General features: G+C 40.8%; 1 pseudogene; it reads right to left on the reverse strand.

Moving 5' to 3' along the window:
• Positions 1 to 3,080: 3,080 nt before the first annotated feature.
• On the reverse strand, positions 3,081 to 6,885 carry LOC115837155 (annotated as a pseudogene).
• Between the last annotated feature and the right edge of the window lie 17,967 nt (positions 6,886 to 24,852).

Below are 24,852 nucleotides of genomic sequence, written 5' to 3' on the forward strand. Positions count from 1 at the left end.
ATGCAAAGTACAGCAATGACTGAATTGTAGTTTAAAAAGAACAGGAAGGTATTTTCTTTTTCTTCTTCTTTTTTTTTTTTTTTTTTTTTTTTTTTAAGACAGGGTCTCACTCTGTCACCCAGGCTGGAGTGCAGTCGTGAGATCTCTGCTCACTGCAAACTCTGCCTGGCGGGTTCAGTGATTCTGCTGCCTCAGCCTCCCGAGCAGCTGCGCTTACAGGTGCATGCCACCATGTCCAGCTAATTTTTGTATTTTCAGTAGAGACGGGATTTCACCATGTTGACCAGGCTGGTCTCAAACTCCTGACCTCAAGCTTGACCACACACCTTGGCCTCACAAAGTGCTGGGATCACAGGCGTGAGCCACCGCTCAAGGCCAGGAAAATATTTTCAACACCCTGATATATATATATATTTATATATTTACATATATTTTATATATTTACATATATTTATATATTTACATATTTATATATTCACATATATCTACATCTTTATATATTTACATATCTTTACATATTTATATATGTATGTATATTTACATATTTATATAGTCACATATTTTTGCATATATTTATATATTTACATATTATATTTATATATTTACATATATATAAATATATATGTAAAATATCCCAGTCACTGCTAGTGAGCAAAGGCAAAATTATCTGGCCAGCTTTAAAATCTCTGAACTCCCTTAAACTGGGCAGTCATTGATTTGTGTATTCTGTGTGTATTTTTCTGGAGAGAGAGCCCAGTTCCCTTCTACCTACCTTTTCACCAAGTGGTTCTTCACTGTCATTCTCTGCACAGTCTCCTCTTCTGGGCTTTCCCATTTCCCACCTCCTTCTCCCCTGGGTTAGCAAAAGCTATTGTCCTTTGAGACCCATCTGAACACCATAGTTTCTGCATACAGTGTTGGACAAGATGATTTTGGTTGCTAGTGACAGAATCTCAACTCAAACTAGCTCAGGCAGAAAAGAGGGGTTAGGCCAGGCATGGTGGCTTATGCCTGTAATCCCAGCACTTTGGGAGGCCAAGGTGGGCAGATCACCCAAGGTCAGGAGTTTGAGACCAGCCTGGCCAACATAGTGAAACCCCATCTCTACTAAAAAATTAGCTGGTGTGGTTCTCCATGCCTGTAATCCCAGCTACTCAGGAGGCTGGGGCAGGAGAATCGTTTGAACATGAGAGGTGGAGGTTACAGTGAGCCAAGATCGCACCACTGTACTCCAGCCTAGGTGACAGAGTGAGACTCCATTTCAAAAAAAAAAAAAAAAAAAAAAAGGGTTGTGTCACAAAGTTTTGGAAGGACAGGATGCAACTGGCCTTCTGGGTTATCTATAAACAGCAACTCAGCCTCCTCTCTCCATTTCTCATCCCCAAAACCCTGGGCTTGATGGCTCATTTTAAACCTTGCAGAGGCCAGGCACGGTCGCTCACGCCTGTAATCCCAGCACTTTGGGAGGCCGAGGTGGGAAGATCACGAGGTCAGGAGTTCGAGACCAGTCTGGCCAACATAGTGAAACCCTGTCTCTACTAAAAATACACAAAAAATTAGCCAGGTTTGGTGGTGTGCATCTGTAATCCCAGCTACTCAGGAGGCTGAGGCAGGAGAATCGCGTGAACCCAGGAGGAGGAGGTTGCAGTGAGCCAAGATTGTGCCACTGCACTCCAGTCTGGGTGACAGAATGAGACTCTGTCTCAAAAAAAAGAAAAAAAACCCAAAAAAACCACAAAAAACCTTTCAGAGAAAAATGAAAGCAGCATGCAGAGAAGAGGGTCATCTTCAGATTTTGGAGTCCAGACTCAGCCTAAAGCTCATTTTGGGGTTCCTGAGAATCCATAGGCTCATAATACCCTATTTGATTAAGCTACCATGAGAAGGCTTCTGTTACACATGGACCTGACAAAATGAAATGACATCCCGGAATGTAATTGTAAAAGGAAAAGTATAACTCCTCCTCAGATGATCTTTGATGCTATCACTGATTGGAGCAGGAAGACTTGGGAAGCCACTGGGATGGATTAAACAATTCAGAAAACTCAGAGTCTTCTGAGTGTAGAGCAGGATTCTTGGTCTGTGAGCCTCGCCGACGCTTTTGGTGCCTTACATCACATCCCCACCTCTGTTTTCACCCAGGCCCCTGTCACCTTTAATCGTGACCTTGAGAATGCATCCTTTAAAGGCCCTTTTCTCCTCTCCTGCTTTACTCTCTGTATTCCTTAATTTCTGCTCCCTAGGATTGCATTCCAAATAAACTACATGTTCCCAGACCTTGTCTAAATTCTGCTTTAAGAAAAACTCAAACCAATATAGAGAGATATATATAAAATATGGTGTTTGCCCATAAAGGACTTACAAGTTTAGTTGGGGTATTTGAACAAATATTATTGGAAAGCAATAAAGTGAAAAAGCAGGTTTCAATTAAATGACACATGAGTGGTACAGATTCCAGTCCATATAGTTGCTATAGATTTTATTAAATTTTAGTCATAATTCTTCCAGTTCTGATAACTCTAACCAGGAAGATCTAGTTCTTCCAGAATTATTATTTCATTTGATATTTCATTAAATCTTGTATCTCATGGAAGCACTCTGTTCTCAGCTAAGTATGAAGAGGTGGGATTGGGTACACTTTGTACCATATCCTTAGTGATCTGTAATTATATCCTGTCATTCAAATGCTATTCTATTCAACTTTAAAGAACTTTTAAACATCCCTTAACATTTTACTTTTTCTTTTTAAACAGAAGACTTAGGTCTTCACAAAATCATCCTGGAACATGTCGTGAGAGTAAACAAAGTTATCTAGTACTTGGGGCCAATTATTTTAAAGAAAAAAAGGAATTTTTGTTTTAAAGTAACAAATACATTTTTAATTGATCTAAGATAGAAACTATTTGGAGAAGATTAGTAACCATTTTAGCCTTTAATCTGCTAGAACTGTATCCTGAACAGCCTTGAGAAACTTGGTTTACTGTTTATATTCACTATTTCACATCATCCACAGTATAAGGGAAAAAAAGGCATTGTATCAGTTTAGGTTAAATGCATGGCTGTCAACCAAATCCAATCTTTTATATTCCGTATTTTTTATTTAGCTCTTCTACTTTGTCAATATCAGCTTTCACGGCATCTCCCTTGGCAGTGTCTTTCAGCTCATTCCAGCATCCTGCTTTGCCTTGCCTTTGAGGTCCAACATCCTGGGCCATTCTGTATTTAAGTCATGCACAGTCGCTTGTTTGCAGCGGCTGTAGATGAACATCCTCTCATCATCTGCTGGCTTGGTCTCAAGGTGCTTAATATCCTTGGCAGCTTTCTCAAACAGCCTGAGACATACTGGCAGTTGTTGCAAGGATTCCTGGGAGCCCACTGAGAAGGTACGGAGCAGGAAGCTATTGGAACTTAATTTTTCAATTGCAAAACTAATAGCAATATTAAGAACATTTTTGAGTAAATAGAAACATACTATTAAGACTTATTTTAACTTTGTGATTGTTATGGTTGGCCATTTTATAGCTGTATTTGTTATGCATTGTAGCATTGGTAAAATTTTGTATCCAATCCTCTTTCAAGAAAATTTTGGAGTGTTAGGAAGTCATCCTGAAAGATTTGCTAGTCCCATGAAGTATTCCAGGATTATATACCAGCCAATTGGTGCTATGGTTTGAATATGTAACCCTCCAAAATTCAAGTGTTGTTCATACTAAGAGATAGGGCCTTTAAGAGATGATTAGGAGATGTAGGCTCCTTCCTCATTAATGGGATTAAGGCCCCTATAAAAGAGGCTTCACGGCCGGGTGTGGTGGCTCACGCCGGTAATCCTAGCTCCTAGCACTTTGGGAGGCTGAGGTGGGTGGATCGCCTGAGGTCAGGAGTTTGAGACCAGCCTGGCCAACGTGGCAAAACCCCATCTCTACTAAAAATACAAAAAATTAGCTGGGCATGGTGGCAGGTGCCTGCAATCCCAGCAATTTGGGAGGCTGAGGCAGCAGAATTGCTTGAACCCAGTAGGCGGAGGTTGCAGTGAGCCGAGATCACACCACTGTACTCCAGCCTCGGCAACAAGAGCAAAACTCCGTGAAGAAGAAGAAGAAGGAGAAGGGGAAGGGGAAGGGGAAGAAGAAGAAGAAAGAAAGGCTTCACACAGCACGCAGCTTGTCCTTCAGCCTTCTGCCATGTCAGAATGCAGCAGGAAGGCTCTCACCAAACCAAATTCTGGTCCCTCGGTCTTGGACTTTCCAGCTTCCAGAATTGTGAGAAATAAACTTCTGTTCCTTATAAATTACCTAGTCTCAAGTACTCTGTTACAGCAGCACAAAATAAACTAAGACAGTCGGCCTTCACCATCCACTATGCAGAAATATAAAGGAGGCTGTTTTCCCAATTCCCATTCTCTACTAGGCCCATTTAAACCAGGAATTCTGGTTGCCATATTTATGAAAGAAGGCACTAGAGAATTCCTTAAAATAGCAAGCTCTCTTAATATATCTTATGGATTTTTCACTTCTAATTATTGAAGAGTAATATGTATTATGAAGGCAGAGCATTGTTTGTATTTGCATTTCAGAGTTGGGGCAAGAGACTTCTTTACTTCTATATTTTGGTTTTTACTTTCTTCCAAGTCCTATGATAATAAGAATTTATCTTGAGAGACAATGATGATGTCTTTTATTTTGCTGTGCTTTCAATTGTAAAACTTTATAGTATAAATACTCCTATTTTTCAATTCTACGAATTTTCCTTGTATTACTTCTTTGACAATTTATTTGCTTTCATTTTCTCTATTCTTTCTTTCTGGGCCTATTTTTAGCATGTTAATCCTCCTGGATTAATAATATATTATAAATATACATATATGAATATAATAGATACACATATATGTGTATTATATGTGTATATATGATATGATCTCTCTCCTTTTATTGATCTGTTTTTTTCTTCTACTTTTGGTAAGATTTCCTCAAATTTGTCTTTCAACTTCATAACTTTTTATTGCTAACATCCTATTTTTAAATTTCTAACAACTCTTTCTTGGTACCTGAATTTTTTCTATAGCATCATCTTGTTTCATAGATGTAGCATCTTTCATCTCTCTAAGGCTATTAATAAGATTATTTTGAAACTTATTTTCTTTTCATTATTCCTATGTTGATATTTTCTGCATCACATTTTCACAACTTTATTTTAAAAATTCCTCCTTTTAAGTCTGAACATTCTCCCAACTTTAAATCTAGTAAGAGTCTTCAAAATTTTAAGGAAAAATCCCAAGAGTTTAATTAGCTCGGATTGGCTCAACTTGGGTCATTTGCTCATTCTTGAACCAGGCACTGTGTAGGGAGACCACAGTATTCCAGTTGGTTGAGAGTGGATCAACATTCCTCCCCTAGAGCTAGATAGAAAGTCACCTCCATCAGAACTTGTGAGTGGGGGAAGAGTGGGCCTTCAGAGAAAAATAGGTGGCTGTTACTAGGAAAAGAGCAAAGGGATATTGGATGGCCAGAAAAGAACATACATGCTTAATATAGCACCTTGTTCAGGGGTTTTCTCTGCAGGGACCTGGCCTAGCAGTTGAAAAGGCAATGTCTGAATTCCTGTAGTGACCAGTTACTCACAATTTTAAGGAAATTCAGTCTATCCCCAGATAACACCACCTTATAGGAAAGTCTTGTATTATGCCAGTGTCTAGCTTTCTTTGGCTGTCATCTGTGACCCTAGTTTTGCCCTTGGGTATACCCCTAAGATATGTGAAGGCCATTCTCAAGTTCTCAGGTCCTTTCTTTTCAGACTCAATACCTGTTGCTATGTCTTTTCCTAATCTGAAAACACTTTTAGTCCTTTCTCTATTTTTGACCCTATTTTTTCTAAGTTTAGGCATTTTGGTTTAGCATGAGCGATCCAGATCACAGAGTACCAAAATGCTTTATACTTTCAAAATTGATTCATACTAAGCTGTTTAAGTTTCTGTATATAATCTAAGAATATGTATAGAGTTCATTTGTTTACTCAAATAGTATGTATTGAGCCTCTACTACAATAATTCTTAAACCTTTGTTGCACATTAGAATAATCACGGAAACTTAAAAATCCTGATGCCTGGCCTACACTCCAAACCAAAATTGGACTCTCTAGGATAGGGAGGGGATAGGAACTCAGGCACCAGTATTTTTATTTTATTTTATATATTTATTTTATTTTATTTTATTTATTTATTTATTTTTTTGAGACAGTCTCGTTCTGTCGCCCAGGCTGGAGTGCAGTGGAGCGATCTCAGCTCACTGCAAGCTCCACCTTCCGGGTTCATGCCATTCTCCTGCCTCTGCCTCTCCGAGTACCTGGGACTACAGGTGCCCGCCACCACGCCTGGCTAATTTTTTTGTATTCTTAGTAGAGACGGGGTTTCACCATGGTCTCAACATCCTGACCTTGTGATCTGCCCGCCTCGGCCTCCCAAAGTGCTGGGATTACAGGCGTGAGCCACCGTACCCAGCCAGGCACCAGTATTTTAAGCTCCCCAGGTGAGGCTAATGTATAGCTGAAGTGGAAAACCTCTGCTCTACTAAGCAGTAGACCTCCTTCAGAATACAATGTCAATGGGTATAGGTTTCCTTAAGGTAGGTTTTTCAGAAAATGAGTTTGAGGCATGTCTCCATCGTTTGCCTCTGTCTGACCTTGGGCAATTTCTGTATAGGATTATTCATCAAGTCACATCAGAGAAAGCAACTTGGGGCAAGCCAGCTATTTAGCCAAGGATAATTATCAAGGTTTCTGAGAAAAAGTACTTGTATTAATATTCAGTTAAAAACTTGCTTTTATATACTTTTCTCAGTTTGGTTGATAATTCCTGGAGGATGGTATCTGAGTTTATTAAACTGACCTCATGCAGAATCAAGAGTAGCATTATGTTCTGCTGGGAACTTAAGAGCTTCTTGAAATTATTTTCAACCAAAAAAATGTAGTCTTGTCTTTTATGACTATGAATTAGAGGCCATCTGTGAAGCTGCTGAGTTTTATAGAAAAGCCTGCATTTAGACTGACATTTATCTTGTAATGTGGCAGTAAAAAATTCTGAAACATTTACAGAACAAAGGTTAAGGCCAAACTTTATCAGCATAATGTTTACAGAGAATAAATCTGCACACAAAAAGGGGCAGATTTATTATTTGTGTTTAACTACAGTGTCTATTGTGTGTTTAAAAGTCCATATTAAATGAAGTAGATTCACTGAAGTAGGAAGGGAGACAAGTTGAGAATCAAGAAAGGAGAAAGTCTAGTGAACTTCTGTAAGAGCCACTTTTGAACGGTCTTCTGGCACTTGCTGACTTTGAATCATTTTTCCCAATTTTTATTGTGAATATTTTCAAACATATAGAAAAGCTTAAAGAATAATATGACATCTGTATATTCTTGCATATTAGTCAGGGTTCTCCAGAGAAACAGAACCAATACAATTGATTGATTTGAATTGGCTCATGCAATTACGGAGTCTGACAAGTCCTGAGTTCTTCAGGGTGAAATCAGCAAGCCAGACACCCAGGAGAGCCAATGGTTCAGTTCCAATCTGAGTCCAAAGACCTGAGAAACCAGTAGAGTCAACAGTGTAGTTTCTGTCTAAAGGCCAGCAGGCTCAAGAGCCAGGAAGTGCAGGTGTTTCAATTTGAGTCAAAAGGGAGAAAAATAAGCCAGTGTCCCAGTTCAAAGGCAGTCAGGCAGGAAGAATTCTGTTACTTGGGTGAGGGTCAGCCTTTTAATTCTATTCAGGCTTGCAACTGATTTGATGAGGCCCACTCACATTAGGAAGGACAATTTTCTTTACTCAGGCTATTGATTTAAATGTTAATTTCATCAAAAAACATCATCACAAGGCTGGGAGCAGTGGCTCACACCTGTAATCTTTGTACTTTGGGAGGCTGCGGTGGGAAGATGGCTTGAGCCTAGAAGTTTGAGGCCATAGTGAGCTATGATCACGCCACAGCATTCCAACCTGGGCGACAGAGCAAGACCCTGTCCCTGAAACAAAAATAAAAACAAAAACAACCAAACCCAAATGAAACAAACAAAAAACACCTTCACAGAAACACCCAGAATAATGTTTAAGTATCTGGGCACCCAGTCAAGTTGACTTATAAAATTAACCATCACATCTTGTATTAGCTTTCTATTGCTGTACAATAATATTACCACACATTTAGCAGCTTAAAACAACATATATTTATTATCTCACACTTTCTGTGGCTCAAGATGCTGGCCATGGTTTAGCTGGATCCTGTTCTTAAGGTTTCACAAGACTATACAAGATGCCAGCCAGGGCTGTGGTCTCATCAGATGCTTGACTGGGGAAAAATAACTTCTAAGCTCACTCACATTATAGGCATAATTCAGGTCTTTGCATCTGTAAGATTGAGGTCTTCCGTTTCTTGCTGGCTGTCAGCTGGAAGCCACCCTCACCCCACAGAGGCCATGTTACTTCCTTGTTGGGATTGCCCAACATGTTCACTTGCTTCCTCAAAGCTAATAAAGGAAAATGAGAGAACTTAGATGATCATGTATATCCTGTTACCTTTGCCATATGTTATTGTCCAGAAGCAAGTCACAGTTCTTGCTCACAAGAAGGGAGAGGGAGAGGTGTCACATAAGAGTATGAACACCAGGAGTCGGAATCATGGGAACCACTGTAAGCCTGTGTACCACAAGTCTCCATTTAGATTCAAGAATTGTTAACATTTTGCACATCTGCTTTCTTTGTCTCTCTCTCTTTCTACGCACACACTTTTGATGAATATTTGTCATGATTATTTCTCTAAATACATTCATCTCCTAAGAACAGTACACTTCTATATAACTACAACACAATAATCAAAGTATTTTAAAGAAAATTAACAATATTTTCAATCATTTAATGTTCAGATCATGTTCAAATTTCTTTCATTGTAGGAGCAAACCTCTTATACATTTTTAAAAATCAAGATCCAATCAGGTTTCATGCGTTACATTTGGTTATGTCATTTTAGTCTCTTTAACTCAGTTTTGTCACTAAATTAAAACAACTGAAGTATATTATACATACAGAAAAGTATAAATATCACTGGAGATTGTAGCCAGCATTATAAGCAAACATCATCATGTACAAAGAAAATCCAAAAGAATCCATAAGCTATTAGAATAAATGAATTTAGCAAGGCCTCTTGATACAGTCATTATGCAAAAATCATTTCTATATGCTAGAGACAAAAAATAAAAGTAAAATAAAAAATTCAATTATAACATCAAAAAGCACCAAATTCTCACAAATAAACCTAAGACGTGTAAGACCTTCCCTCTATACTGAAAATTATATAATATTGATGACAGAAATTAAAAGCTAAATTAATGGAGAGATATTAACTCTCGAAAATTAATCTCTAGCTTCAGCCCAGGGTGGAGGCTTACACGTGTAATCCTAGCACTTTGGGAGGCGGAAGTGGTGGAAGTGGGAGGACTGCTTGAGGCCAGGAGTTTCAGACTAGCCTGGTCAACTTAATAAGACCCTGCCCCTACAAAAAATAAAAAGGCTTAGCTAGGCAGGGTGGTGCATGCCTGTAGTCCTGATCCCAGGAGTTTAAGGCTACAGTGAGCTGTGATCATGTCACTGTACTCCAGCTTGGGTGACAGAGCAAGACCCTGTCTAAAAAAGCAAAAGAAAAGAAATTAATCTCTGGACTCCATGTAATCCCAATCAAAACCCCAGCAAATCCTTGTGTGAAAATTTACAAGTTGATTCTAAAATTTATATGGCACTGCAACGCACGTAGAATAGGCAAGGCAATGTGGAATAAGAACAAATATGGGGGACTTATACAATAAGATTTCAAGATTTGCCATAAAGTTAGAATAATTGAGATAGTGTGGCATTAGCTCCAGGGAAGACAAAAGATCAAGGGAACAAATCAGAGTCCAGAAATAGATCCAAACATATATAGTCACTTAACATATGACAAAAGCACCACTGCAGTCCAAAGGAGGAAAATGTACCCTTTTCAATAGATGGCCCTGGAGCAATGGGATATTGATATGAGTATTATAGTTTGGATGTTTGTCCCCCAAGCCTCATGTTGAAATCTGATCCCCAGTGTTGGAGGTAGGGCCTAATGGGAGGTGTTTGGGTCATGGGAGAGGATCCCTTATGAATGGCTTCATGCTGTCATTGAGGTAATGAGTGAGTTCTTGCTTTATTAGTACCCAAGAGAGTTGGTCCTTAAAAAGGGCCTGGCACCTCCACCACCACCTCCTACTTTTTATTTTCTCTCTCTTACCATGAGATCTGCACACATGCTGGCTCTGTTTTACTTTCTGTCATGAATAGAAGCATCCTGAGACTCTCACCAGAAGCAGATGTTGGTGCCATGCTGCTTGTACAGCCTGCAAAACAGTGAGTCAAAGAAACCTCTCTTCTTTATAAACTAAAATATATTGTATTCAGAAAAATACAGCTTAGATTCAAGAATTGTTAACATTTTGCACATCTGCTTTCTCTCTTTCTACATCTGCCTCCCACCACCCTGGCCTCCCCTCCCCCTACCCCGGCCTCCTCTCCATACACAGACACACACAGTGTGTTGCTATAAAGGAATACCGAGCCTCAGGTGTTCCTTTATAGCAACACAAATAGACTAAGACATTGGGGGAAAAATAAAACGTGACTCCTATCTCAGATCATATACAAAAATTAAGGTGGGCTTAGATGTGTGAAGTAAAATAACATTTCTGAAAGAAAATATAGAAGAATATCTTCCTGACCTATGGAGGCAAATATTTCTAAAATGGGAAATAAGAAAACATTAACCTAAAAAAAAAAACTATTAAATTGAAGTTCATTAAAATAATGTCTGTTCATCAAAAGACAAAATAATGTCTGTTTAGCATAAGACACATTTAAGACAAAGCCACAGGTTGAAAAGATAGCTTCGGTGTTTATATTTGTGAAAGTTCTCAGATATCCAGAATATACATAGAACTCCCTTCTACAAATCCATAAAAAAAAGACAACCCAAGTGTTTAAAAAAAAAGGTAAAAGACTTAACAGGTACTCCACAAGAAAAGCATATTAGGCCATTCTTGCATTGCTATAAAGAAACACCTGAGACTAGGCAATTTATAAAGAAAAGAGGTTTAATTGCCTCACAGTTCTGTAAGCATTCCAGGAAGCATGGTGCTAACATCTGCTAAGCTTCTGGGGAAGCCTCAGGAAGCTTACAGTCATGGCAGAAGGCAAAGGCAGCACAGGCATGTCACGTAGCAAAAGTAGGAATGAGAGAGAGAGTATGTTTGTGTGTTGGGGGTGTCACATACTTTTAAATAACCAGATCTCACAAGAACTGACTATCGCAAAAACAGTACCAAGCCATGAGGGATCCATCCCCATGACCCAAACATCTCCCACCAGGCCCCATCTACAGCACTGGGGATTACAATTCAACGTGAAATTTGGGTAGGGACAAATATACAAACTATGTTGAAAAGATATCCAAATGGCTAATAAGCATATGAAAAGGTATTCAATATCATTAGTCATAAGAGAAATACAAATTAAAACCACAATGAAATATACACCTATCAAAATGGCTAAAATTAGAAATGAGAAATTCAAGAGTTGAGGTTACAAAAATATTGAAACTCTCATATATTACTGGTAGGAGTAAAGTTGGTTTAATCACTTTGGAAAACTGGTACTATCTACTGAAGCTAAATATATGCCTACCCAGAGGCTCAGCAAGTCCATTTTCAGGTTAATAACCAAAGAGTAATGAGTGGCTATATCTATCAAAACACATGTACAAGAATTATTCCTAATTCAAAACTGGAAAAACCCCAAATATCCACCAACAGAAGAATAAGCATAATGTGCTATATTTCATACAATGGACTAATACATGACAATTTTTTTATTATTTTTTTTTTGAGACAGAGTCTTGTTCTATTGTCCAGGCTGGAGTGCAGTGGCATGGTAACTCAGCTCACTGCAACCTCCACCTCCTAGGCTCAAGCGATCCTCCTGTCTCAGCCTCCCAAGTAGCTAGGACTACAGGCACTCACCACCACGCCCGGCCAATTTTTGTATTTTTAGTAGAGACAGGGTTTCACTATGTTGGTCAGGCTGGTCTCGAACTCCTGACATCAGGTGATCTGCCCACCTTGGCCTCCCAAAGTGCTGGGATTACAGGTGTGAGCCACTGTGTCTGGCTGACAATTTAAAAAACACACAAACTATTGATACATGCAACATAAGACTGAATCTCATGGGCATTATGCTAAGCCAAAAAGGTCAGACATGAGCAAATCAGACATGGAAGTCTGATGAAGTTCACAGAAAAAACTAACCAAATATGACAGAAGTCAGAAAAGTGTGTGTGTGTGTGTGTCTGTGTGTGTGTGTGTGTGTGTGTGTGTATGGAGTGGGGGTTGATATATAGACTGGGATGGAGTATCATGGAACTTTCTGGGGTGCTGAAGATGTTTTATATCTTGATCTGGGTGGTGGTTGCAGGGTGCATATAAATGTTCAATATCATCTAACTGTACTTTTTAAGATTATTATACTTTATGCATGTCACTGTATGTGTTACACCACACCACAATTTAAAAAGTTTAAAAAGGAAGAAAAGATTCACAAATCCCATTTACAACTCTATGAATTTTCACAAATTGAACAGCCCATTTCCTTCTTATCACTATCCCTCTAAGTGAAACCACTATCCTGGCTTCTAACACCATAGATTAGTTTCTTCTGTTTATGAACTTTATGTAAATGCAACTCAAGAGTATTGTTTGTTTCTTTTACTCAACCTCATATTTGTAAAATTATTCTGTTATTTGTAATTTAAGCATCCCATTGTATGACTGTTATTATTCCACTGTTGGTAGGCATTTGGATCATTTCAAGTTTATGATCTTAACATTTGTAAGGGTCCAGGCTAGCTTTCTTTTTTCCTTTTTCTTTTTTTTTTTTTTTTTTGAGACAGAGTCTCTTGTTGCTCAGGCTGGAGTTGCAATGGTGCAATCTTGGCTCACCACAACCTCCGCCTCCTAGGTTCAAGTGATTCTCCTGCCTCAGCCTCCTGAGTAGCTGGATATTACAGACACATGCTACCAAACCTGGTTAATTTTGTATTTTTAGTAGAGACGGGTTTTCTCTACGTTGGTCAGGCTGGTCTTGAACTCCCAACCTCAGGTAATCAACCTGCCTCGGCCTGCCAAAGTGCTGGGATTACAGGTGTGAGCCACCGCACAGGCTAGCTTTAAAAAAAAAAAAAAAAAATTCTAACATTCTGGGTTTGTGATGGTACTATTTGACTTCCTCCTTTATGTCCGTGTGTTTCCTATAAATTGAAATTTGGGTCCAGAGGCTTAATTCAGATTAAACTTTTTGGCAGAAAGACTACGTAAGTAGTGCTGTGTACTTCATTTTGCCAAATTTCCCTTCACAGGGGTTATACCTGAGAATGATGTCAAGCTTTGAGTTTTATGGTGCAGTTCTTATTGGCATTTATTTAATTTTAGTGATGTTAAGCAGCCTTTCATATGTTTAAGAGCCATTTCTGTTTAAGGGCTATTTTGTGACCTTCATATCATTTGCTCATTTGTTCTATCAGCTTTTGCTCTTTTTCTTCTCTATTTTTCAACTTTTAACATATTATGGAGCCGGGCGTGGTGGCTCACACCTGTAATCCTAGCACTTTGGGAGGCCAAGGTGGGCGGATCACAAGGTCAGGAGTTCGAGACCAGCCTGGCCAATATGGTGACACCCCGTCTCTCCTAAAAATACAAAAATTAGTCGGGCGTGGTGGTGGACACCTGTAGTCCCAGCTACTCGGGAGGCTGAGGCAGGAGAATCACTTGAACCCGGGAGGCGGAGGTTGTAGGGAGCCGAGATCAGGCCACTGCACTCCAGCCTGGGACACAGAGCAAGACTGTCTCAAAAAAAAAAAAAAAAAAAAAAAAAAAAAAAAAAAAATATATATAAAATATATATATATATATATATATATATATATAATGGAGACTGAAACTTCTAAAAAAAAAATGTACTTGCTTGTGTAAACCTCAACAATTGTGTTTTCTCTTAGCATTCTCTATGAATTATTCTGGGTTTATAAGAAAAAATGATGACTTTCCCAGGTCCTTTTTTACTGAAAAGCAGTAATATGTGAGATGTTGTCCTTCACTTTCATCCCCAAATATAGATTACCTTGACAGGTATAATATATATGCTTTATGGTCTAAGCATGTGTTGCCCTGACCTTTACATATCTATAGTCCTTGGCCAGCTCCATCTCACATTGGCTGCCAGTTCTGGAGCTCACATTCTTCAAGCATGTGCTCCTCCTCCTCAGAGAGCCTTGCTCCATCTCTCCATATTCATAGATGTCCAAAGAAAACAGTCCATTTTCTGTTGCTTATAACAGAATACCTGAAACTGTAGTTTACAAAGTAAAGGCATTTATTTCTTACAGTTATGGAGGCTGAGAGTCCAAGGTTGAGGAGCCTCATCTGGTGAGAGCCTTTTTGCTGGTGGGGACTCTGCAGAGTCCCTGAGGAGGCACAGAACATCACATGGCAAGGGGGCTGAGCATGATACCTCAGGTCTGTTTTCCTCTTCTTATGAAGCCATCCATTAATTTATTAACCCACTAATCTATTAATTCATTAATTCATGAGTAGATTAATCCATCATGTATATATATATATACATGAAAGAGACCCCAATTGACTCCCAGCAGGGTGCCTGGGCCACGGGGCCTTCATATTCAGGTTTTGGTTTGTGTGTGTATCTTGACACTCAACACCCTGTCCCGCCCAATCACATGAGGTGATTCTAGTGTTTGTTCTTTGCAACTAGTGATTTTAATGAGCATTTCAAGGGGGACCCAGGATTGAAACCCAAGGCTTCTCTCTCTGAGGCCCGTGCTCTTTCCACCATTTCAGGGCAAGGGATATTGTCTTTGTGCAGATTTTGATGGAGGTCCACGTGGAAAAAAGGGCACATATTACATGTATTTTATGACAATGAAAAACTTGTAATTGTAAATGTGAGTGGGCAGAGACAGCCAGCAAGGGAAACCAAATCCCCTCTCAATTCACTGGAGACCAGTAGGAGGGTCTCAAGAAACTGAAAATAGGCCCTGATTACAGTGCCTGTGTGTACAAGGCATCCACCTTCTCTGCTGTCTCTCTACCCAAATCCAGGGTAGTCTCGGCTGCCCCCTCCCACCACCTCCACCTGCCAGTGCTTGCCCGCAGGGCTACAGAGGGAGACAGCAGCCACACCTGCACGTGGGCTTCTGCACTTCTAGCCTCGAGGCTGCCAGAGTGCAAAGAATGCCAGGATAATGGCTTTATCCACGTGTGGCCTTTTGACACATAAGCTAATGACTATATTCCAGGTACAAATCGTTCTTTCCCACGAGCTGTTTCTGCAGGTCTCCAACGAGACAATTACCCGGTTCTACTTAACAGAGTGACTCAAGGACGGATCTGAGGGCTGGCTCGTGTGAACGCCGGCTGTTGTCCTGCCCTCTCCCAGCTCTAACATTGTGCTGAAAAGTTAAAATACAAAACGCCGAAGCTCCCCAATCCCATCCCACGCCCCTGCCTGTGCAGCCTTTCATGCATTGAATGGGCAGCTTCATGATGCTGCTGCGACAATAGCGACAATAGTGGGGGCAGAGGAGTTTGCTCACCCTCTTGCTTCTCTGAAAAGATGCCTCTGCCTGACAGTTACCTACCTGGGGTCACCTTTTGAAACCGACTGAAAAGAGCTTATCTTATAATCAACATTTCCCAGAAATCACTCACAAGCCACAGGCTACGAAAAGAAACAGATTCTGAGAAACTGCATTCAATGGACATCATTGTTCAAAGTTTGCAGAGCTGGAGGCCAGCTGTTGGAATATTTTCAGATTTGATTTTCCAGAGGGATGCTTTTTAAAGCTGCAAATACCTGTAAGCACTGATAAAAAAGCAAGAGTGGGATGTCCTATTTGAGCTGGAATTTCAGGAGCATAGGGAAGATAATCTTCAAAGTTCGAGTTCACTTTTCATTTTTGATCTAAGCTTGAAAAATCACTGAACTATGAGGAAGGAGGTGACAATTAAGACCCAACCACAAATCAACAACCTCTGGAATGTGGTTGTCATTTTGCTTAGACCAAACCACAAACTCTTAAGCATACTGATAGATCAACAAATGTGACTTCAGTACTTAAGAGAATGTTGCCTTTTTCCCAAGACACTTACTGATGTGAAAATGGAATAACTCCAAGGAGGCATATAGCACAATTGCATTTTGTCACTTTGATTGCTGTGATGGTTAGTTTTCTCTGCTGACTTGGCCAGGCTTTAGTAGTGATGTAAACAATCATGAATCTAGGTGTTGCTATGAAAGTATTTTGTAGATACAGTTAACACCTGTGTAGGTATGGAAAGGGATGATACCTTTTCCTAACCATTATAAGAGTCATGGTTGATATTTCTGTAATAAAAGCCAAGTTAACAAGAGAAAGCATAACAAACATATTGAATCCTAGTTTTATGCAACACAGGAGCCTTCAGAATGAAGACCCAAAGACCCTGGAAAAACTGTCTATTTTTATGCTTAGATTCGATGAAGAATGGATGGCCATGTAGAACTGTGATTGAACAAAAGGGTGTGACTCAATGGCACCAGAAACGGGGCAACCCAGAAAGACTCATCTGTGCAGATTCTTCTTGGCCCCTCTGCAGCACTCATTCCTCCAGGGTATAGGGCAGGACCTTTCCTATAATGGGAGGCTTATGACCTACAATCAAACAAGGTAGGTCAGAGAATTTATGGCCCATTTTTATACAGAAATGGGGGAAGGTTAGAGTAATATGTTTAGTTTTTATGGATAGCTTTGGGGAAAATAGGTTCTGGTTAAAATAAATCTTTATATATTCTATTGGTTCTATTCTCTCTCTATATAATATATATATATAAATATATATTCTGTTGGTTCTGTTTCTGTGGAAAACTCTGAGCAATATGATTAAGTACCAGAGTAAAAGCTAATTTTTTTTTTTTTTTGAGGTGGAGTTTCGCTCTTGTTGCCCAGGCTAGAGTGCAATGGCATGATCTTGGCTCACCGCAGCCTTTGCCTTCCAGGTTCAAGCCATTCTCCTGCCTCAGCCTCCCGAGTAGTTGGGATTACAGGCATGAGCCACCATGCCCAGCCAAAGCTAAAGTTTTTAAGCTGGAAAGGCGGAACTGTTCCATCTGAATAAGCATGTCTTCTGCTCCTCTGTGAGTTCATATTAAGCAAATTGATAACATTCTTAATTTCAACCAGAATGCACAAAGTTCTGTAGAGGTGGGAAGTGAGAAAAATGTTTGAGTTGTCACACAGCCTGAGGGTGAGCATGGGAGAACACTGGGTGGTGAAGCCCAGCAGGGAACATTCACCAATGAAGGCCACATGGTTCATATTTCCCTCTCCCTTACATCCGGGAACAAAGATCTTCCAGCATTGAGTTTTGAGGACAGAATGTGGAGAAGTCTATGTTACTACTGGCCTGTTAGGCAAGGACAGGCTTCCTAGTCTAGATGGAAAGGATAAATGAGAATAGCATATCCCACAACAGAACACTTTTTACCAAATATAATGACATAGGCAATGAAAATATAAGTAATATAGAACTAAAACCCAAGCCCAATGTGTAATGTAGGAAAAGGCTCTATATGATAAAATTATCTCCACATGCCAGCCAAGCATGGTACTCATTGCTTTTTTTTGAGACAAGGTCTCACTCCATCACCCAGGCTGGAGTGCAGTGGCACAATCTCAGCTCACTGCAGCCTTGACTTCCTGGGCTCAAGTGATCCTCCCACCTCAGCCTCCAGAGTAGCTGGGATCACAGGCGTGGGTGCCATCATGCCTGGCTAAATTTTTTATTTTTTTTTTAGAGATGGGGTCTTGCTATGTTGCCCAGGCTGTTCTTGAACTCCTGAGCTCAAGTGATCCTCCTGCCTTGGCCTCCTAAAGTGCTGGGTTTACAGGTGAAAGCCACTGCACCTGGCTTTCATTGCATTTTTACAAGGGAGATAATGCAATATCTGTCTCTGCTCATAATTGAGTCACTTTCCTAAAATACGGAATTCTTTTTCTAAGGAGAGCTGAACTCTGCTTTTATTTCTCACAACCATTAAAGAATAATTAGCATGAACTCCTTTGAGTCTTCTGGTTTTAAACACCTCAAGGACCCTCACTACAAGCAAGATGCATTTCCAAACCATCCACCTAAATCTCTTAATTCCAACAAAGATCCAAAAAACTGAAAAATATGGGGAAGCGGGAGTCAAGTTGTAAGCCTGGTATGTCTTTTTCCTTTTATAGGTATGGCAGAGCCTGGCTAGTTGTTCACCAAGCCTGTATCGTCTTCCTCCTAGTTCAGAGCTAGACTACATTTCCCAGTCTCCTTGCAGTTGGTATGGTTATGTGATGAAGTTTTGGCCAGAAGAATGTAGGTAAAAGTAGTATGTGCAACTTCCCAGCCTGCCCTCCTCGCCAAACCTCCCACATGTGGTCCTCCATGCACCTTCCTCTTTGGCAACAACCTTGGAAATCCCTTCTTGAAGATACAAGCCACAAGATGGAAGGAGCCTGGATCCCTAAGTCATTACCTGGAGGGCTGCCTGTTGATCAGAAACACCTGTGGTAAGCTAGGCATGGTGGCTACTTGGGAGGCTGAGGTAAGAGGATTGCTTGAGGCCAGGAGGTTGAGACCAGCCTGGGCAACAAAGTAAGACAAAAAGAAAAAACAAAACAAAAAGAAAAAAAACACCTACGTTGGACTTCAGGTGCATAAGAAATAAACTTCCCTCATGCTAACTCATTGCAATTTGGGGTTTTATCTGCCAAGGCAGCTAGCGAGTCCTTTACTGACACAGTGGGTGGACAGCATTGCTTTTCACTTTTAAGGTAGGACACGGACAGTGAACAAATTTGTTTAATCGATTGGGAATGTAATTTATAGCAATGTGGCTAATATAATGAAATTGCAGATAAATTCCAAATGTGGATGTCACATAGAATTTATTATCATGAGTTTGAATATATGGTAGCAGTTAAATATGACATTTCAATCCTAGATTGGTCACAGAATTTTCTCCCCCAGGCACTGTGCTAGCATGTCACGAGACTGTGTGTCTGCGTGTTACATGGTCTGAAATTTTTTATTACAGGAAGAGACTGGAATCTGTAGTAACCTAGGAGGAAAGCAGATAGCAGGATGGCTGGGGAGGAAGCTGAAGATTTCCTTTCTAGGTATTTTGCCCATACTTTGGGCACATGGCCACAAGGTACACAGTAAGAGATAAGTTAGCATGGTTTTCTATTCAGTTATCATAGAATAAAACCAACACACAAACACATCATTAAGAGAACTAAGTATTGGCCGGGCATGGTGGCTTAAGCCTATAATCCCAACACTTTGGGACGCTGAGGCGGGTGGATCACCTGAGGTCAGGAGTTCAAGACCAGCCTGGCCAACATAGTGAAACCCCGTCTCTACCAAAAATACAAAAATTAGCTGGGTGTGGTGGTGCAGGCCTGCAATCTCAGGTACTTGGGAGGCTGAGGCAGGAGAATCACTTGAACCTGGGAGGCCGAGGTTGTAGTGAGCCGAGATCGCGCCACTGTACTCTAGACTGGGTGACAAGAATGAAACTTCGTCTCAACAAACAAACAAAAAACTATGGATTGTTTCCTTCTCAGGATTTTTTTTTTTTAAAAACAAATAGTTCATTTGTAAATTGGTTAAGACTTGAAGCCAATTCTCCTAATGAATCAATGTTATACAGGTTATGAGATTTCAAAGACAATATGCAAAATTACGTTTAACCCATATTGCAATATATATATCAATATCTGTCTACCTAATCTCCAACATTTTTGAATTCTAGACATCTTGCAGGAAGACAAAAGTAAATAAGATGTGGTTTCTGCCCTGACATAGCTGGCCATATGACAGGGTAGATAAAAGTAAACATGGTTAATTGTATTCTCTCCATTCTCCATTTTTTTTTTCTTGCCAAGAGACCCTCATTTTGTTTGTTGGGGAGCAATATGCCAGACCCAGATGATGAATCAAGGTTGGTTTTAAGCCAGTGCTCCTAAATTTATGTGCGTAAGTTAGAATTAGACTCTCTGGGGGTGGAGCCAGACGTTGAAGAATCCCTCAGTGGTTCTGTGTGCAGCCAGGGTTAAGAACCACTGATCTGAATGAGTCAGTGACTACAATCCTTGTTCCACATCTTAGCCTGCCTTGCAGCGAGGAGTGGCCATGTGCCCCAGTTCTAGCCACCGAAATATAAGGTGAGAGTTTGCTGGGGGAAGGAGGATTTGAGGCAAATTTTGCTTTCTAGACAAAAAGGAAATATGTGCCTGACACTGTATTTCTTCCTACTGTGAACATGGGCCTGCTCTCTGGAGCAGTAGCAGCCATCGTACAACGCCAAGTTTGGTTTGATTTTTTGAGGGCAAAAAAAAAAAAACAAACAAAAATAAATAAATAAGTAAATATATCAAAGTCAGCAAAATCCCAATTTGTTTTAGTTACTGTAAGTTAGATTTTCTAGCACTCGCAGCTGAAAACATTCCTAATTGATAAAGGAGAGGAGATGAGAATAACAAACAGCTGTAAGGAAAAACAGTATTTAAGGGCTGAAATAGGTAGTGCTGCATGGTTCAGAGGAGGGTGGGAAGGCAGACTTCATGACAGGTTCAATTTGGGATTTGGGTTGGGCTTTGAGGAACAGGTAGGATTTGCATTGGAGGATGTGAGGAGGGAGGAATTACAGGCAGAGACAATGGCATAAAGAAGAGCATGGGAGTGGCAAAGCTGGGGTCTGTCTGGGGCTTTGTGAAGAGCTGAGGTAGCTTGTGTACAACATGTAGGGAGTGAAAATGGTAGATGGTAAATCTGGAGAGTTTGGTTAATGCCACTGTAGAGGGCCTTAAAGACCAAAGTGGAGTTTGGCCTTAGCCGGGGGAGCATTAAGGAGGCAAGAAAGAAAGTGATATAATCAGAGATGCTGCTCAGAAAGATTGTCTTGGGCCAGGCACGGTGGCTTATGCCTGTAATCCCAGCACTTTGGGAGGCCGAGGCAGGTGGATCACTTGAGGTCAGGTGTTCGAGACCAGCCTGGCCAGCATGATGAAACTCCATCTCTACTAAAAATGCAAAAAATTAGCCAGGCGTGGTGGCGGGCACCTGTAATCCCAGGTACTCGGAAGGCTGAGGCAGGAGAATTGCTTGAACCCGGGAGGTGGAGGTTGCAGTGAGCGAGATCGCGCCACTGCACTCCAGCCTAGGCGACAGCGAGACTCCATCTCAAAAAAAAAAAAAAAAAAAAAAAAAAAAGATTGTCTTTGTGGCCATGTTTATGAGAGACTGTTGGAGAGGGAGATCAGAGATTGAGAAACTACCAGTTTAGTTTTCTCCAGCAGTCTAACTAAGAGAACTAGATGCGGTTATGAAAGAGAACAGATTGAGAGGCACAGCAAAGGTGGAGTACTTGGTGGAGGTGGGGCCTTGATAAGGTTTGGCCATGTCCCCACCCAAATCTCATCTCAAATTGTAATTCAAATTGTAATCCCCACCTGTCAAGGGAGGGACCTGGTGGAAGGTGATTGGATTGTGGAGGTGGTTTCCTCCATGCTGTTCTCATGGTAGGGAGCAAGTTCTCACCAGATCTGGTGGTTTTATAAGGGGCTCTTCCCCTTTTGCTCTCTTCTCTCTTGCCTGTGCCATGTAAGACATGCCTGCTTCCCCTTCTGCCATGATTGTAAGTGTCCTGAAGCCTCCCAAACCATGCAGAACTGTAAGTCAGTTAAATCTCTTTTCTGGCCAGGCGCGGTGGCTCATGCCTGTAATCCCAGCACTTTGGGAGGCTGAGGTGGGCGGATCACGATGTCAGGAGACTGAGACCATCCTAGCTAATATGATGAAACCCTGTCTCTACTAAAAATACAAAAAAATTAGGCAGGCGTGGTGGTGGGCACCTGTAGTCCCAGATACTTGGAAGGCTGAAGCAGGAGAATGGTGTGAACCCGGGAGGCAGAGCTTGCAGTGAGCTGAGATTGCACCACTGCACTCTAGCCTGGGTGACAGAGCAAGACTCCAACTCAAAAAACCAAAAAACAAAAAACAAAAAACAAACCTATTTTCTTTATAAGTTACCAAGTCTCAGGCAGTTGTTCATAGCAGTGTGAAAAAGGACTAATATAGGCCTAATAACAACTCACCCACTCTTGCTAAAGGCTTGTCCTGGGTTTTAGAATCTGGAGATGAAGTTTCTTCATGGCTTTCCCTCTGCCTGGAATATGTATCTGTTCTTGTCCTGACCCTTAGTCATTGCTTTTCTAGCCTTTTCAAGGCCAGTCTTAAGTCCCACCTTAAAATCAAGAGAAGAATGGATAAACTGGTGCATCCATACAATGGAATATTACCGTTAGAATAAGAGAAAATGGGGACCAGGACTGTCACTCTCTTGAGCAGACAAAGCCAGTTAAGCCATGGACACAAACTTGACCTTGATAAGCTAAACTTAATTTGGGCTATTTTTTTTGTAAATGCCTGCATTAAAGCAAAATGAAGTTTAAGTTCAATCAGAAGCCACCAACTAACTTATATAACAAGGGACTTTCCAATGGCGGGGGGAGACCAAATAAGGCAACTACACAATCATAACCAAGCCATTATTTTTTTGCCTTGCTTCCAAGTTACAAAAGCCTTTTCCTTGCATTCTCTTGGTAGAGCCCTGAACCACTTTTGATTTGGAGCTGCCCAATTTGTGAATTGCTGTTTGCTCAAACTCTTTAAAACATTTAATAGGACTTATCTTTTAACACTATATAGTAATAAAAAGGAACAAACCACTGATAAACTCAAATCGTGCTGCAATAAGCCAGACCAAAAGACTGCATTGTATATGATTCTATTCATATGAAGTTCAGAAACAGGAAAAACTAATCTATAACGAGAAAAAAAAATAGTGGTTACCTCTGGGGGTTGAGGTTGAGGACTGACTGGAAAGGGGTAAGAGGGAGTTTTCTAGGGTGATAGAGATTGGGTTATAGAAAGGTATATGTCATTATCAAAACCTGTAGGATGTTATCCTTAAGATCTGCATTTCATTATGTAAATTTTACCAAAAAAGTGAACTACAGTTAATAGGCAAGCTGAAGAATGTAGGCATGAAGAATATTGATATCTGTAACTTTAAAATGTGTCAAAATATAGGATGGATAGATGGATGGCTCCATATGTGATAAAGCAGAGATAGCCAAGTGTTAATGATAGAATCCAGGTGATAGGTAAATGGGTGCTTACTGTACAATTCTGTCAACCTTTCCGTGTGCTTGAATTAGTCATTATAAAATGTTGAGGGGTATGGCGTGGTGGGGGAGGGGGAGGAATCCCTAGTCTAAGTTTTGCCAATTCACATATCAAAAGTAAAGACAACTGGCAGTGAGAAGTCAACCTGTGGACAGTGATGGTCAACTGGAAGCCTCCTAACTCCTTGTCTCTGGCCTTTTGAAGGGGACCATGACTAGGCACTGAAAAAGAGGCAGTCTAATTCAGGATCCCTTTCCCTAATTACTTTAGCTGGTAGGTGCTGAAAAAAAATCTCTCTTCCCCCCAGGTTTTCCTGACTTCCAGCATCGTGAAGTCTTTTCCTCCTTGCAGACGAAACTCTATCCCTTTAGGCTTTGTCTTGTGTTTGTCTTTGTTAGGGCTCCTAGGCAAAGTAGAGACCATCTAATTTTTTCTTCTAATTAGATTTCACATTTGATTATTTACTACAAAGCTATTTGAAATATCACACACCAATGTGTTTTGTCTTTTTTTTTTTAAGAAAAAGTTTAACAGAAATGTCACTGTATTTACAGAGTAACTTCCTGGCACACATGAGGTCAGCTGGGGAACAGAAAGGACAGGAGAAGATCATTAGAAATGGTCATTAAAGTAATTCCCCCGGGTAACAGGAACAGCACTTCCTGTGGTTTATAGGCCTTCTTTCTTCTGTTTGGCCAGGGGCTTTACTCCCCTTTATCCCGTGACGGCAGGGACCTGTAATAATATCTTGGGCCAGGTGCAGTGGCTCATGCCTGTAATTCCAACACTTTGGGAGGCCGAGGCAGGCAGATCACTTGAGGCCAGGATTTGATCATTTGAGACCAGCAGTTGATCATTTGAGACCAGCCTGGCCAACATGGTGAAACCCTGTCTCTATTAAAAATACAAAAATTGGCCAAGCATGGTGGCTCAGGCCTGTAATCCCAGCACTTTGGGAGGCTGAGGTGGGTGGATCACTTGAGGTCAGGAGTTTGAGACCAGCTTGGCCAACATGGCAAAAACCTGTCTCTACTAAAAATACAAAAATTAGCTGGGGGTGGTGGTACACACCTGTAATCCCAACTACTGGGGAGGCTGAGGGTGGAGAATTGCTTGAACCCAGAGGCGGAGGTTGCAGTGGGCCAAGATTGTGCCACTGCACTGCAGCCTGGGTGACACTTGAGGACCAGCCTGGGCAACATGGTGAAAACTTGTCTCTACTAAAAATACAAAAATTAGCCCGGCGTGGTGGTGGGGGCCTGTAATCCCAGCTACTTGGGGGCTGAGGCAGAATTGCTTGAACCCTGGAGTCGGAGGTTGCTGTGAGCCAAGATTGCGCTACTGCATGCCCGCCTGGGAACAGAGGGAGACTTGTCTCAAAAAAAAAAAAAAAGAAAAATAGCTAGACTTGATGGCACACACCTGTAATCCCAGCTAGAGGGAGGCTGAGGCAGAATT

This window comes from Nomascus leucogenys, chromosome 2 (genome assembly GCF_006542625.1).
Source record: "Nomascus leucogenys isolate Asia chromosome 2, Asia_NLE_v1, whole genome shotgun sequence".
Taxonomy (NCBI): Eukaryota; Metazoa; Chordata; class Mammalia; order Primates; family Hylobatidae; genus Nomascus; species Nomascus leucogenys.